Raw genomic sequence first — 17,552 nt, forward strand, 5'->3', positions numbered from 1 at the left:
AATGGAGGGGAAGATCAGCTATGATCATACTGAATGGGGGGAAGATCAGCTATGATCATTCAGAATGGAGGGAAGATCAGCAATGATCATACTGAATGGGGGGAGATCAGCTATGATCATATTGAATGGGGGGAGATCAGCTATGAACATACTGAATGGGGGGAGATCAGCTATGATCATACTGAATGGAGGGAGATCAGTTATGGTCATACTGAATGGGGGGAAGATCAGCTATGATCATACTGAATGGGGGAAGATCAGCTATGATCATACTGAACGGGGGGAGATCAGCTATGGTCATACTGAATGGGGGAAGATCAGCTATGATCATACTGAATGGGGGGAGATCAGCTATGGTCATACTGAACGGGGGGAGATCAGCTATGATCATACTGAATGGGGGGAGATCAGCTATGGTCATACTGAACGGGGGGAGATCAGCTATGATCATACTGAATGGGGGGAGATCAGCTATGATAATACTGAATGGGGGGAGATCAGCTATGGTCATACTGAACGGGGGGAGATCAGCTATGGTCATACTGAATGGGGGGAAGATCAGTTATGGTCATACTGAATGGGGGGAGATCAGCTATGGTCATACTGAATGGGGGGAAGATCAGCTATGATCATATTGAATGGGGGGAGATCAGCTATGGTCATACTGAATGGGGGGAAGATCAGCTATGATCATATTGAATGGGGGGAGATCAGCTATGGTCATACTGAATGGGGGGAAGCAAGTTCAAAGGGCCAAAGGGCTTGCTCTTGCTCCTATTTTCTATGTTTCAATTCTGCTCACTCGCCTCATTCAATCTGTCATCTAGCACAAGCTGAATTCATGTGTTGGATTTAGTAACATATGTTTAACTTTCATTACTGGGCCAAGCCAAATTATCTTGGCATCCAGACATGTCCAATGTTGTGTGTGTGTTGGGTTCAATGTGTTCCTTGTCCAATGTTGTGTGTGTGTTGGGTTCAATGTGTTCCTTGTCCAATGTTGTGTGTGTGTTGGGTTCAATGTGTTCCTTGTCAAATGTTGTGTGTGTATTGGGTTCAATGTGTTCCTGGCTAGCCTCCTGCTTTGTCCACTCCAAGACCGCTGGCATCAGAAACTGTGCTGCTCACGTCCGAATTTACACCACATCCTTATCACGCATCCTCTGTGTGCATTCTGACCCACAGTGCCTCCTATCTTTCATTATAAGATATACATCACGGTTCACAAACTCCATCCCACTGTGACGTTGCACCCCTCCCTGCATCCTGTCTCTGTAATTCCTCCACCCGCTCACAACCCTGCAAAGTTACCTGTACTCCTGCAGTTCTGACGTCAAGTACCCTCAATTCCTTTTTCCTTTAGTCTTTCATGAGAATGTGGGTGTCACTGGCATGGCCACCACTTCTTGTCCATCCCTAATTGCCCTTGAACTGACTGGCTTGCTGAACCATTCAGAAGTCAGTTGGAAGGCAAACACGTTTCTGTGGGTCTGGAATCACATGTAGGCCAGACCAGGTAAGGATGGCAGATTTCATATAATCATGCAATCCCTACATTAAATGTTTTCAAGAAGGAGTTAGAAAAGTTCTTCGGGGCTAAAGGCATTAAAGAGAGAAAATGAAACAGGCTACTGAGTCAGACCATTCAGCCCATTGAGCCCACACTGACCCTCAAAAGAGCATCCCACCTGGACCCATCTCCCTGTGCCAATCCACCTAGCCTGCACATCCATGGACACTACGAGCAATTTAGCATGGCTGACCCACCTAACCTGCGCATCTTCAGACTGGGGGAGAAACCAGAGCACCCGGAGGAAACCCACGTAGACATGAGGAGAATGCGCAAACTCCACACAGACAGTCAGCTCAGGCTGGAATTGAACCTGTGCCCCTGGCACTGTGAGGCGGCAGTATTAACCACTGAGCCACCGTTTCCTTCTCTAAAAGGGAATAATTGAACCAGATTTATTTTAAACAATTATGGTTTTACATTGCAAACACACTTAATGGTAAAGTCCTGGGAGTGTTGCTGAACAAAGAGACCTTGGAGTGCAGGTTCACAGCTCCTTGAAAGTGGAGTTGTAGGTAGATAGGATAGTGAAGAAGGCGTTTGGTATGCTTTCCTTCATTGGTCAGAGTATTGAGTACAGGAGTTGGGAGGTCATGTTGCGGCTGTACAGGACATTGGTTCGGCCACTGTTGGAATATTGCGTGCAATTCTGGTCTCCTTCGCAACGGAAACTTGAAAGGATTCAGAAAAGATTTACAAGGATGTTGCCAGGGTTGGAGGATCTGAGCTACAGGGAGAGGCTGAACAGGCTGGGGCTGTTTTCCCTGGAGCATCAGAGGCTGAGGGGTGACCATATAGAGGTTTACAAAATTATGAGGGCCATGGATAGGATAAATGGACAAAGTCTTTTCCCTGGGGTTGGGGAATCCAGAACTAGAGGGCATAGGTTTACGGTGAGAGGGGAATGATATAAAAGAAACCTAAGGGGCAACGTTTTCACGCAGAGGGTGGTACGTGTATGGAATGAGCTGCCAGAGGATGTGGTGGAGGCTGGTACAATTGCAACATGTAAGAGGCATTTGGATGGGTCTATGAATAGGAAGGGTTTGGAGGGATATGGTCCGGGTGCTGGCAGGTGGGACTAGATTGGGTTGGGATATCTAGTCGGCATGGACGGGTTGGACCGAAGGGTCTGTTTCCATGCTGTGTATCTCTATGATTCTATGACCTGGTGGGATTTGAACGCATATCCCCAGGGCATTAGATTAGACCTCTGGCACTGATATTCCCACAACACAATTATCCACCCTTATCACAGCAGTAATAATAGTAATAATAGTAATAATAGTCGTACATTCAACCTCCTGCCTCCTAAACATGGGATTTCCCTCCTCAGCTCTCTGACTCTTTCGCTTTGTTTAAAATACTCCTCAAAAGCTGTCCCTTTGCCCCAGCATTTGCCTTAATATCACCTTCTATGACTCACTGAGACACTGAAAGGAAATGAAGACGGGAGTGTTTGGAGGCACTGCGAGGAGTCTCGATTACTGCACAACATCCCGAGGGAACCTCCTGTCATACAATTTCACAGATATGAAAAAAACATCAAGTGATTCAGTTTCCAGGCATAATTGGACATGGTGACCTCCCTGCCCTGTACAATGCTGAGTATTTATTGCAGTCTAGGAAATTAATTAATTATCGTCTCCATCCTGTTTTCACATAATGTGGCAATTAAATATTACACAGCTTGAAATAAGTGTTCAGGATACTATGAAACGATCTCCATTTTAAGCCAAGGCAAAGATAATAAACGCTGCTCTTCAATGAAGGAATAATTAATTTTGAACGCAAGGCTTTGTTAACCCCTCCATCACCCCATCATTTATTTCTCTTCAGCCTACAAATTGTCATCAATCAAACAAAGATTTGAGCGGTCCGCACTTGATAATGGGCAGCGGCCAGCGGATGACACTGTGCTGTCTTTGAGGGCATCCACACGTCAATGCGCATGTCTGTGTTTATCTGTGTCTCTCCATGTGAAAGGGGGCTTTTGGGATTGAGCTTCCTAACTTCAAGCAGTAAATGTAGGCAAGTCAGGAATGGGGCAGGTGGGGCAAAGGTCAATTGGTTGCCATCCAATTATGTCAAACAGCACATCTTGCTATCAGCACACTCTCTCCATTCTCTGACACACTTCTATATTGGTCAGTGCATTGAGTCGAGGAGTTGGGAGGTCTTGTTGCAGCTGAACAGGATAATGATTCGGCCATTCTTGGAACACTGCATTCACAGAAATGGAGAAAGTGAGGACTGCAGATGGCGGAGATAAGATTTGAGACTGTGGCGCTGGAAAAGCACAGTAGGTCAGGCAGCATCCGAGGGGCAGAAGAATCGATGTTTAAGGCATAAGCCCTTCATCAGGTATGAGACTTGTGGGCCAGGCCATTGAGAGATAAATGGGAGGTTGGGGGGTGGTGGGACTGGGGGAAAGGTAAATGGGAATGCAATAGGTAGATGAAGGTGGGGGGTGGGGATGGTGATAGGTCAGAGAGGAGGGTGGAGCGTATAGATGGGGTAGGTGATGGACAAGTCAGGAGGGTAGTGCTGAGATGGAGGCTTGGGTCTGGGATAATGTGGGGGGAGGGGAAATGAGGAAACTGTTGAAATACACATTAATCCCGTATGGCTGCAGGGTCCCAAGGCAGAATATGAGGCGTTCTTCCTCCAGGCATGAGTGGTAAGGGTTTGGCAGTGGACGAGGTCCAGGACCAAAAGTATGGTGCTGGAAAAGTGCAGCAGGTCAGGCAGCATCCGAGGAACAGAAGAATTGATGTTTTGGGCATAGGAATTCCTGCTTCTTGGATGCTGCCTGAGCTGCTGTGCTTTTCCAGAACCTCATTTTTTGACTCTGATATCCAGCCTCTGCAGTCTTCACTTTCTCCTAGTGCATTGAACAGTACAGCAGAGAAACAGGCCCTTTGGTCTACAATGTTGTGCTGAACATGATGTCAAATTAAACTAATCCCATCTGTTTGCCCTTGTTCCATATCCCTCCATTCCTTGCATATTCCTTTGAATGTCCCTTGAATGTCCTTATCGTATCTGCTTCCAACAAAACTCCTGAAGCATGTTCTAGGCTCCTGTCCCTCTCTGTGTAAAACTTACCTTGTGTATCTCCTTTGAACTTTCCCCCACTCACCTTAAATTCATGCCCCTTGTATGAGGCATTTTAACTTTGGGAAAAAGATTCTGACCATCAACCTTATCTATGCATCTTGTAATTGTATACACTTCTTTTATTTCTATCACATTCTTTCAATTCTGATCTCCCTCCTACATAGAAGGATGTTGTGAAACTTGAAAGGGTTCAGAAAAGATTTGCAAGGATGTTGCCAGGGTTGGAGGGTTTGAGCTATCTGGAGGGGTTGAATAGGCTGGGGCTGTTTTCCCTAAAGGCTGAGGGGTGACCTTATAGAGGTTTATAAAATTGTGAGGGGCATGGATAGGGTGATTAGACAAAGTCTTCCCCCTAGGGTAGAGGAGTCCAAAACTAGATGGCATAGGTTTAGGGTGAGAGTGGCAAGATTGAAAAGGACCTAAGGGGCAACATTTTCACACAGAGGGTGGTGCGTGTATGGAATGAGCTGCCAAAGGAAGTGATGGAGGCTGGTACAAATACAACATCTAAAAGGTATCTGAATGGGTATATGAAAAGGAAGGGTTTGGAGGGATATGGGCCAAATGGGACTAGATTAATTTAGAATTTATGGTCAGCATGGACGAGTTGGACTGAAGGGTCTGTTTCCGACTCTAAGACAGCAGGCTGAGGAAACGCTCATGTGAAATGTAGAATGAATGTAACATTTGATCAGTCAGAAGACAATTGGCATGACTTCCCACAATAAGCAACACCATTCCCCAGCACTGAGATAGCTGTTCTCATCTCCAATATTGAGGAGATGTTTAAATCACTGCAGCGTCAGACAGCACATTTCCCACACTGCTTGTGATACTGCGTACAACAGCAGACACTCAACCTGCTCCTCCTGTCAGACAATAGTTCTAAGTCTACCCAGTCCTGGGTGCCACACTCCAGGGAAGATAATAATACATGAAACAGAATGCAGAAAACATTCATGGGAATAGACCCTGTGATGATGCACATCAGTTTCTGGATTAGTGGTGCTGGAAGAGCATAGCAGTTCAGGCAGCATCCAAGGAGCTTCGAAATCAACATTTCGGGCAAAAGCCCTTCATTTACCTCCTTGATGCACATCAGTTGCCTACTTTGATTGGAGAGGTTGGGACTATCGAAAAGAGAAGATTGAGAGCAGATTTGGTTGACAAATTCAAAATCAGTTTGACGGATTAGAGAGGGAATATAACTGCTCCCACTGCTGGAAGGTTCAAGAACCCTTTGGGGCATCGTTTTAAGGTAATTTGCAAAAGAAGCAATGAAGACAGAAACTTCTCATGCAGTGAGTAATTGGGATCTGGAATGCACTATCCAAGAGTCTGGGTGAGGCAGGTTCAATTGACGCATCCAAAAGAGAATCCGATATCAAAGGCTATCAGGGAAAGTTGGGAAAATAGTACGAGGTGCATTGCTCATTCAGAGAGCCTCCTTCAAATGGCCTCCTTCAGTGTAGTAGAACATAGAACAGTACAGCACAGGCCCTTCGGCCCACCATGTTTGTGCTGACTTTGATGCTATTCCAAACTAATCCCATCTGCCTGTACTTAGTTCATATCCTCTATTCCCTGCCTGTTCATGTGTCTGTCTAATTGCCTCTTAAACTTTGCTATCGTACCTGCTTCTACCGTTTCCCCTGGTAGTAGGCACCTACCACCCTCTGTCCAAAAACGTTTCTTCAAACATCTCCTTTACACTTTCCCCTTCTCACCTTAATCCATGCCCCTAGTACCTGGCATTTCCACTCTGGGAAAAAAGACTATCCACCCTATCCATGCCACTCATAATTCTATATCCTTCGATCAGATTGCCCCTCAGCTTCTGACGCTCTTGCAAAAACAATCCAAGTTTGTCCAACCTCTCCTATAGCTAATATTCTCCAATTCAGGTAGTATCCTGGTAAACCTCTAATGCACCCTCTCCACATCCTGCCCATAGTGTGGTGACCAGAACTGCACACAATACTCCAATGTGGCCAAACTGAAGTTTTACAGAGCTGCAACATGACTTGCTTATCTTTCTGTTCAATGCCCTGACGGTCGAAGGCAAGCATGCTGTATGCCTTCTTTCCCACCTCATCCACTATGTTGCCACTTTCAGGGAGCCATGGACTTGGACTCCTAGATCTCTCTGTATATCAACACTCCTAACGGCCCCACTATTTACTGTATACTTGGCTCTTGCGTTGATCTCCCAAAATGCATCACTTCACACTTCCATTTGCCATTTTTCCACCCAAATTTCAACTGATATATATCCTGCTGTATTCTTTGACAACCTTGCTCACAATCCACAACTCCACCAATTTTTGTGTCATTTGAAAACTTACTAATCTGACCACAGACATTTTTATCCAAATCATTTACATTTATTACAAACAACAGAGGTTTAAGCACTGATTCTTGTGGACCACCACTGGTCACTGGTGTTGCACCCATTCTTTTACTCTATGGTATATAAAGATTTCAGCGCAAGTTAAGATGCTGTTGCCTTTTTATTTGTAAGGGGAGCAGTTCCTACTTCAACTCGATGAAATTATTTCAAAACGCACAACTGTTACTGGCTGCTGTGCACCAGGAGTTAAATGAAGAAGTGTTCACATTGTCTTGTGTGTGCGTGATGGAACATAGGCTTCCCTAGGATTTTACCTTGAGGAGAGAAATGAGGACTACAGATGCTAGAGGTCAAAGTTGAAAAGTGTGGTGCTAGAGAACCACAGCAGGTCAGGCAGCAGCTGAGGAGCAGGAGTGTCAACCTTTCGGGCATAAGCCCTTCGTCAGGAACGAATGCTGTGCTTTTCCAGCGCCACTTTTTGACTTCGCCTTTAAGAGTTTGATGTGAGTCTTGGGCTGCTCAGTTTGTTTTGCCCAGTGAGCATGTGCCCTCTGAATACACATGGGCGAGAAACTGAACTGCTCAGGTCCCATGGTATTGTTCTAAGAAGACCAAGGCATGGTCCTGATGAATATTTATCTTTCAACTAACATCACAGTGATCCTGTTGCTGGATCTGGTTTTCCTTCTTATATCACAACAGGGATTATACTTATATTAACAAAGGACATTATTGAGTGTAAAGCATGTTGGGACGTTGCGTGCTTTTTTAAAGACACTACGTAAATGCAAATCAATCTTCATGGCACAAACTGCTATAGTATGAGTAGTAAATGTGAAATCTCATTCAGAGATGGGAGCAATGCTACTCTGCAGCAGCAGAAAGCAATTGCACAGATAATAGTCGAGTCACATTTTGGAATAGTACAAGTTACAGACTGACTGTGCTCTAAATGGATCTGTGACCACTTAATGCTGACATTTAAGAAAAATGCCAAGGACTGCACTCTATACCCCAGCACTAAAACTACTAAACGGACTGCACATTTACCTCATTAGCTGGTTTGCAGTGCAAAGTGATGCCAGCAACAAGGGTTCAATTTCCACAGCAACTAAAGTTACCATGAAGGATTCTAAGATGTTGTGAAACTTGAAAGGATGTTGCCCGGGTTGGAGGATTTGAGCTATGGGGAGAGGCTGAACAGGCTGGGGCTGTTTTCCCTTGGGCCTCGGAGGCTGAGGGGTGACCTTATAGAGGTTTACAAAATTATGAGGGGCATGGATAGGATAAATGGACAAAGTCTTTTCCCTGGGGTCGGAGAGTCCAGAACTAGAGGGCATAGGCTTACGGTGAGAGGGGAAAGATATAAAAGAGACCTAAGGGGCAACTATTTCACACAGAGGATGGTACAGGTATGGAATAAGCTACCAGAGGAAGAGGTGGTGGCTGGTACAATTGCAACATTTAAGAGGCATTTGGATGGGTATATGAATAGGAAGGGTTTGGAGGGATATGGGCTGGGTGCTAGCAGGTGGGACTAGATTGGGTTGGGATATCTGGTTGGCATGGACGGGTTGGACCGAAGGGTCTGTTTCCATGCTGTACATCTCTATGACTCTATGACTTTGACTCTCCCCTCGCCTTAGATTTGGCAATCCTCAGGTTACAGCACCAGTGGTCTTTCTCTCCACTGAGACAGCAGCCCTATGGTCCAGTTGGACAGTGGTGATTTTACATCATTTTTTTTGAGTATATTTTTAAGGTGTGCTAACTTTTAACTAACAAGCAGCATACACAATAAAACCAAAAAAAAGGAGGATACTGTAAATCAGAATCAAAATCCAAAATTGCTGGAAAAACTCAGCAGGTTAGGCAGCATCTGTTGAGAGAAATCAGAGCTCACATTTTGGATTCCTTCCTCAACACCTCAGAGGAAAGGACACTCAACCCAAGCATTAGCTCTGATTTCTCTCCACAGGTGCCGCCAGACCTGCTGAGCTTTTCCAGCAATTGTGGTTTGCTGCAATTTACACAGTTGGGTCACTCACGGGCTCGGTCTTCTTTTGGGGAGGAATTTGATATTTCGCTTCCTGTTGACTTTCTGAGCATTCTTCCCGCTAAGGGACGCTTGAAGAATGAAACACTGAACCGAAAAAGTCCACCTGGAGCTAATACCTCATTGAATGTTATTATTCACTCATTGGTCGTTGAACGAAGCAGCAAACACAATCAGGAATACAAATCTGAATTCTTCAGGGCCAGCTATGAGTTGGAACAATCTCAGTAAATCCTACTCCCTCATAGACAAACCCTGGCATAATTCTGCCCTTGGGATATGGCTATACTTCCACATAGATTCTATCAATGCAAGTGAAGCAAAGACCATCATTTTAAAAGTCATTGTTGAAGGTATGCACAGCACCAAGCACTAAAACTGATTTGATTTTCTGACAGGGGTAAAAAAAAATTACTTCAGTGGAACAAGTAATAGAAGAATTTTCCTTTCAGCTGATATTTGACATTTCAATGCAGAATCTATCTTGGACTCAAGAGACTGAGAGCTAATCATAGACCATTAGAAGCATCCAGACATCAATATGTCGGTGTGTGTTATATTACTGTTCTAGCATTCACCCAAACCTTGCCAGTTTGCACCTTTCCAGGTCCTAGAGCTGTAGGTTTTAATTATACGGTCCACAGCTGAGGCTGAGCCTTTTGAGTTCATGGTTACTTTAAATAGTCATGTTGCTTCTTATTTCTTAACTTTACAGCAACCTTTCAGCCTTGAAAAAGCACAGCTGAGCCTCTAAAAGAATGTAAGCTCCAGAGAAATGGGTTCTGAGGGGTGTGGAGGCAATTGCCTTGCGGTATTGTCACTAGATTATTAACCCAAAGACCCAGGCAACGTTCTGGGGACCAGGGTTCAAATCCCATCCTGGTAGTACTTGAATTCAATAAAAATTGGGAATTAAGATACTAATAATGACCAAGCAACTATTGTCAATCAGTGGAGGAAACCCCATCTGGTTCATTCATGTCCTTCAGGGAAGGAAACTATCACTCATACCTGGTCTGGCCTACATGTGACTCCAGACCGTGGTTCTCTTAACTGCCCTATGGACAGTAAATGCTGGTCTAGTCAGTGATGCCCATATCCCATGAATAAGTAAAAAAGAATCCATTGCTAGCCATATGCCCTGAGCTGTTTGTCCAGACTCTAGGATTCCTGCCACAAACGTCTCCAGCTCACCCTCTCTTATCCCTTAAACCTCTGTCTGTTACCAATTTGGCTTTGGCGTTTGGTTACCTATCTTAAAATGCAGTGTGGCATTAAGTCTTGGCTGATTATTGCTTCCATGAAGTGCTTTGAGAAGGTTTACAGTGTTAAAGGTGCTACATAAAATGGGCTGTCATTGTAATCAGTTACAACTGCCCTCAAGTGTCACCTCTGTTCTGTTCTCAACTAGACAGACATTCATGAGGCTAAACATGTGGGCTCAAATCCTATGCCCGGATTTTAAGTATATACATTGGCAACAGGCCTTGTGTGATGCAGTGGTTGTGCCCCTACCTCTGAGCCTGAATTTCAACCCTCAGACATATGTGTAACATTGGCTAATAGTTCAATCACAGAATCACAGAATTGTTCTGGTGTAGAAAGAGGCCATTCAGCCCATCATGCCAATTCTGGTTCTGTTCCTTAGTGTGAAACTCTTACCTTTTTCCTCACATCCCTACACACTATTTCTATTCAAATAATCATCAAAACCCTCTTGAATGCCACACCTGAACCTGCCTCCTATACATTTCCAGGCAGTGAACTCCATACGTACTCTGTTTGAAAAGATTTTACCTTTACCCCACTTTGCTTTGCTTGGACATCACTTTAAGTCATTCTTTTACAAACACAAACAGCCTCTCCCTATTTACTCCAACCAGCCTACTCATGATTTTGAAAACCTCTATCCAATCACCTCTCAGCCTCCTTCTCTCAAAGGAGAATAGTCCCAACTTCTTCAAACCATCTTCATCCCTGAAGTTTCTCATTCCTGGGACGATTCTGGTAAACCACCTCTGTACTCTCTCCAACGTATTCACATCTTTCCCACAACCTGCCATCGACAAACATGCACAATATTCCAGGTCTAACAAGTGTCTGCTACAAATTCAACATCATCTCTTCTCCTTTGTATTCTGTGCCTCTATTAGTAAAGCCACTGAATGGTTTATTAACTGGTCTCTCCACCAGACCTGCCATATCTGTGCACATATACACCCAGGTCACTCTGCTCCTGCACCCATTACAACTGTACCCACTTTTTTATATTGCCTTCCAGTGTTCTTCATATTAAATGCATCAACTCACACTTCTCTGCACAACTTCTGCCACCTATCTGCCCACTCCACCAACTTGCCAATGTCCTTTTGGGAGTAGCACACTGTCCTTCTCACAGTCTACATTTGGTGTCATCTGCAAACTTTGAACCTGCTCTCTGAACACTAACTTATTAATATGAACCAGGAAATGCAAAGGTCCCGAGAGTAATCCCTGGGCAACTCCATTTCATTACTGTATTGCAGTGTTCCCTGTAAGCTACATTGCTGCATAACTGCTCAGAGACTCTGTGCATGCCATGCCAAGGTGGGTGCCATACACATTAACTTCTGGTGCATGGAACACACAGTTGGTGGGGGGGGAGATAGCTGCATTATCAGAGTCACGGACATCACCCCCAGTTCACCGCGACAGGTGGATGTGCAAGGTTCATGAAAAGGGCAGGAATTTTTCTCAGCTTTTCGGTCAAATGTTCCTTTTTCAAGCAGGTACTGATGGATGGATAAATGTCGGCCAGTCACTGTAAGCAATTTTCATGGGGATGTGAAATGCAGGCAAAGAGTCTTTAATTAGATTGGAAACAATGTGTGGAAACAGGCTCTTCGGCCCAACAAGTCCACAAGTTTAGAATATGGAAGGAGCTCATTTGCCCATTGTGCTTCTGCCAGTTTGCAAGAGGGTGTTTAAACTAATCCCACTTTTCAGTCCTGTAGGTTAAGTGCCTTCAAGTGTATATCTAAGTACATCTTCTACATGTTGAAGTTTTCTGCCTTGACATTCTTTCCAGCACCACACTTTTCGACTCGGATCTCCAGCATCTGCAGTCCTCACTTACTCTTTCAAGAAACTCAAAAAAGGCTCAATACAAAATGTATTCAATGCAATATCTCTCTCCCCAACGATAGTCAACTTCCATACAAGTAACAGTCAAGTAGAGACTTGATACAGTGCTGAAATACCGTCAGCGGGAACTACTTTGCAACAAAAAAAAACTTGAAGAATGAAAATATGGCTCATTTTGTTCTCATAGATGACTCATTTTGACTGCCAATGTACTCATCAAATGTTTCGCACATACATAGTTGTGTAAAAGTTGACTTTTTGAACCAAAAGTTTCAAGCAATAAAATGGGGTATTATTGTTTTAATAATGCCCTCTTTATGGGTACTTAAGCGGGCATTGGATAGGTATATGGAGGATAGTGGGTTAGTGTAGGTTAGGTGGGCTTTGATCGGCGCAACATCGAGGGCCGAAGGGCCTGTACTGCGCTGTATTCTTCTATGTTCTATGTTCTATGTTCTAAATTGAAATCCATGTCGGATATTTGGAACTAACGGGCTGCCAATGTTGACGCCTCGTGCTGGTTGCTAGCCATGGTCCTGAATTCAACAGACCTCGGCAGCCTCCGATCTGATGTTTGAGAAGACCAATTTTGATCCAGATTCACTGGACTGTGCACAGTAATCCAGCTCCCAAAACTAACACAAAGTACAAGAAAAATGAAGGACTTTTTTGGGTCAAATGTCAGGGCAAGTTGTTGGAGGGAATCCTGAGGGACAGGATTTACATGTATTTGGAAAGGCAAGGACTGATTAGGGATAGTCAATATGGCTTTGTGCGTGGGAAATCATGTCTCACTAACTTGATTGAGTTTTTTGAAGAAGTAACAAAGAGGATTGATGAGGGCAGAGTGATGGACATAATCTTACACTTAATTAGATTACTTACAGTGTGGAAACAGGCCCTTTGGCCTACACCGACCCGCCACCCACACATTTACCCCTTCGCCTAACACGACAGGAAATTTAGCTTGGTCAATTCACCTAACCTGCACATTTTTGGTCTGTGGGAGGAAACCAGAGCAAACCCACACAGACAATGTGCAAACTACACACAGTCGCCTGAGGTGGGAATTGAACCCGGGTCTCTGGCGCTGTGAGGCAGCAATGCTAACCACTGTGCCACCGTGCCGTCAGGAAGACATTTGACAAGGATCCCCATGGGAGATGGTTAGCAAGGTTAGATCTCATTTGGATACAGAACTGGCTCAAAGGTAGAAGACACAGGGTGGTAGTCAAGTGTTGCTTTTCAGACTGGAGGCCTGTGACCAGTGGAGTGCCACAAGGATCGGTGTTGGGCCCACTACACTTCATCTTTTATATAAATGATTTGAATGTGAACATTGGTGGTATAGTTAGTAAGTTTGCAAATGACACCAAAATTGGAGGTGTATGGACAGCAAAGAAGGTTACCTCAGATTACAATGGGATTTTGATCAGATGGGCCAATGGGCTGAGGAGTGGCAGATGGAGTTAATTTAGATAAAGGTGAGCTGCTGCATTTTGGGAAAGCAAATCTTAGCAGGATTTATACACTTAATGGTAAGATCCGAGGGAGTGTTGCTGAACAAAGAGACCTTGGAGTGCAGGCTCATAGCTCCTTGGAAGTAGAGTCGAAGATCGATAGGATAGTGAAGAAGGCATTTGGTATGCATTCCTTTATTGGTCAGAGTATTGAGTACAGGTGTTGGGAGGTCACGTTGCAGCTGGATAGGTCATGTTGCAGTTGGTTAGGCCACTTTTGGAATATTGCATGTGGTTCTGTTCTCCTTCCTATCGGTAGGATGTTGTGAAACTTGAAAGGGTTCAGAAAAGATTTACAAGGATTTTGCCGAGGTGGAGGATTTGAGCTATAGGGAGAGGCTGAACAGGCTGGAGCATCGGAGGCTGAGGGGTGACCTTATAGAGGTTTACAAAATTATGAGGGGCATGGACAGGATAAATGGACAAAGTCTTTTCCCTGGGGTGGGGAAGTCCAGAACTAGAGGGCATAGGTTTAGGGTGAGGGGGGAAAGATATAAAATGGACTTAAGAGACAGAGTGACCTGGGTGTATAAGTGCACTGATGACGGTCTTTTACCCGAAACGTCGATTTTCCTGCTCCTCAGATGCTGCCTGACCTGCTGTGCTTTTCCAGCACCACTCTAATCTAGACTCTCAATCATTTACTGGCTGCTCCTCTCAAAACAGATTTGATCAAGAAATCTGTAGACATGAGTACAAGAGTGCAGAACAAATTATTTTCTCCTAGTTTTCTGCTCTCCCTCTGTCATATTGAGGAAGAGGCTTGGCTCAGTATGCTGTTGTGTTGACCTATAAACAATTGACAGACACATAGAGAGACGGACAGGCAGAGAGACAGACAGACAGACAGACAGAGACAGACAGACAGCAAAACAGAAAGACTGCTCACAAATTAGTGTTGAACCTTGACGTTTTGACAGAGACCAATAAGAAGACATCATTGCAGATCTTTTGAATGATAATAATTGCCAGAAATTTGAAAATCTGACCATAAGGAGTTTAGTTAAGGAACATTATGTTACCTGTAAGATGGTTTTCTTATTGTGAATTGAAGGCAGTATTTCAAAACAGGTTCAGGCACAGATAACATTTGATGAGCCATCACTCTAATGATGTACCATTCAGTACCAATAACCTTCCTAGTGATAGCAAGTGCCACCAACTTTATGCGGGACCAGAGGACTCCTCTGCTGTTGACCCTCCAGCTGGGTCAGCATGTGTCAGCTGGATGCTCAATACAGTCAAAGGCTATTCCACTAAATTCTTTTCCCGAGCTCCTCCCACTGTCCAGCTAGGCAAGAGTTGGCTTTCCTCACTTCATTATCACCATATTCAAATCAAGAGACTGTGACATCATCCCTAATTCTTGCCCCTGTCCTTTAAACACCTCAGCCACAGTCCACATTCTAGACAGTCAGTCTTGAAAATGGCCCAATGTTTGTAAATTGACAGGATACAAGAGAACAGTCCTCCCCTTAAGAGCCAATCTTGATTAAAATATTTCTTCTCTACTTTATTTGTCATTGCAAAGATCAGACAATTTTTCAAGGAACAAAGATCCAAATACATACTATCCTTTATTCTCTTTTCATTCTTTGTTTTCCTGAAGGCGATGAGCTCAAGATCAATCACTTAGTCCAATTCAGTGTTCCTCAGGATCCTAAACTTTCGCCTCGCTCATTTTCTCTCCCTACAATCCACAGACTAATAAGATACAGATTCAACCATTTTTAATCATTCATCTTTGAATCACCCCATTTTCTGACTTAATCTTTCAGCCATAGAGATGTTCAATACCACAGACCACTGTCCTTCAGTTGGGGATATCTCTGCTAATGTCATATTCATGAAAATGGTTTGAGGTCCACGCAGTTTCTGTGATAATTAAATCATTAAGCAAGTCTGAATATATCTGTGGGACACCTTTCAATGTCATGGGTTTTTATTGTATCATGTACTATACGGTACAGCATTAGCCTTCACATAGAATAGAATCTCTACAATTCAGAAAGAGACCATTCAGCCCATTGAATCTGAACTGACCCTCTGAAGAGCATCTCACTCAAACCTAGCCCTGACCCTATACCCAAATCCTTGCATTTACCATGGCCAATCCACCTAACCTGCCCACCCCTGAACACTACAGACAATTTGACATGGCCAATCCACCTAGCCTGCATATTCGTGGACACAATGGGCAACTTAGCATGGCCAATCCACCCTAACCTGTGCAGCTTATGCCCATAGGAGGAAACTGGAGCACCCGGAGGAAACCCACACAGACACAGGGATAACATGCAAACTCCACACAGTCGCCTGAGGTTCGATATTGAACCTGTGTCCCTGGTGCTATGAGACAACAGTGCAAACTACTGAGTCACCTGCCACCCTTTTCACAGGGATGACAATGTCTTCTTTTCTTTTTGACAATGGATTCCAGCTAATACTGATCCTGACTCACCATACAGCATGGGTCCCTACAATAGTGTTCAGGAACAGGAACCTCAGCTCATTTTCACAGCTTCCCCAGCACTCCACCTCACTGCCTTGCCGAGCCTGGGTTACTGATCCCAGTTATAGGGAGAAGAATGTTTGCCTTTCACAACCTTAGGAGTTTATACTTTACACCTCATGAAGTGTTCCTCTGAAGTGTAGTCAATGATGTATGATATACACACAGTGAGCTCCAACAAATCAGAATGTGATAAAGGACCAAATAATCTGCTTTTAAAGATGTCGAGGTTGGGATAAATATTGGCCAGGGCACTGGGAGATTTTCCCTTACCCTCCTTGAAATGCTTCAACAGGATTTTTCTGTCAATTGATGCAGCAGACAGGACCTTGGTTTACATCTCATTTGAAAGGTACCTTCATCCTGAAACATTAGCTCTGTTTCTCTCTGAGCTGCTGAGTATTTCCAGCATTTCCTGTTGCTGGATTATATTTCCAGCATCTGCAGAATTATGCTGTGGTTCTGTTCTTGTGATTCAGGTGGATCATTGCACGGAATGAAGTAGACTTCAGCTGCTTCGGTCCTAATCTCAGAGACATGGACATCGACAGCGCAGAGAAAAGGCCAGTCATCCATCCCATCCACACTGGTCAAAAACAGCCACCAAACTAATTTAATCCCAATTCCCAGCTCTTGGCCCAGTACTCACTGACTCTCAATGCGCTTGAATCTGTCTGCACCTGGACTTAGGAATCAGATCTTTTCCTTCAAATCTATTGACCCTTTTGTCAACAACCTTCCTGCTGTGTCCTCCCCCAAACATACCACCCTCTGTGACATCGACAATCCCCCATTCCCGGTGTCCTATACATCCCCAAACATACCACCCTCTGTGATACCTACACTCCCCCATTCCTGATGTCCTGTACATCCCCAAACATACCGCCTTTTGTGATACCTACACTCCCCCAGTTCTGATGTCCTGCACATCCCCAGTTGAACTGCTCATCCATTAATAGTCGTGCATCAGCTGTATGGGCCCCAAGATCTGAAACTGTCTCCCTGAATCTCTCCACCTCCCCCTCTTCATGTTGCTCCAAATCATCTACCCACCTGACTCAGATTCTGAGCACTCTTATTCACATTTCCTTCTCTGGGTGTCAATTTTGTTCTGATTATGTTCTCCTATGAACCACCATTTGCTATGTCACTGTATGACAGTAAATGGAATCTGTTGATGATGATACAAGATGTCTCCGAAACACTGCACTGTTCCTATGAGTTCTTCCAATGAGGATGAAATGAACCAAGGAGACTTTTATCTTGACCTTATTTGACTTCTTCCAAGCTCTACTCACTGA

The 17,552-nt window shown here is 44.3% G+C and overlaps 1 protein-coding gene across 31 annotated transcripts in view; it reads right to left on the reverse strand.

Moving 5' to 3' along the window:
- nrxn3a (neurexin 3a) overlaps positions 1 to 17,552 on the reverse strand; it is a 2,037,428-nt gene that overhangs the window by 342,676 nt on the left and 1,677,200 nt on the right. The window lies entirely within an intron of this gene.

This window comes from Chiloscyllium punctatum, chromosome 4 (assembly GCF_047496795.1).
Source record: "Chiloscyllium punctatum isolate Juve2018m chromosome 4, sChiPun1.3, whole genome shotgun sequence".
NCBI lineage: Eukaryota > Metazoa > Chordata > Chondrichthyes > Orectolobiformes > Hemiscylliidae > Chiloscyllium > Chiloscyllium punctatum.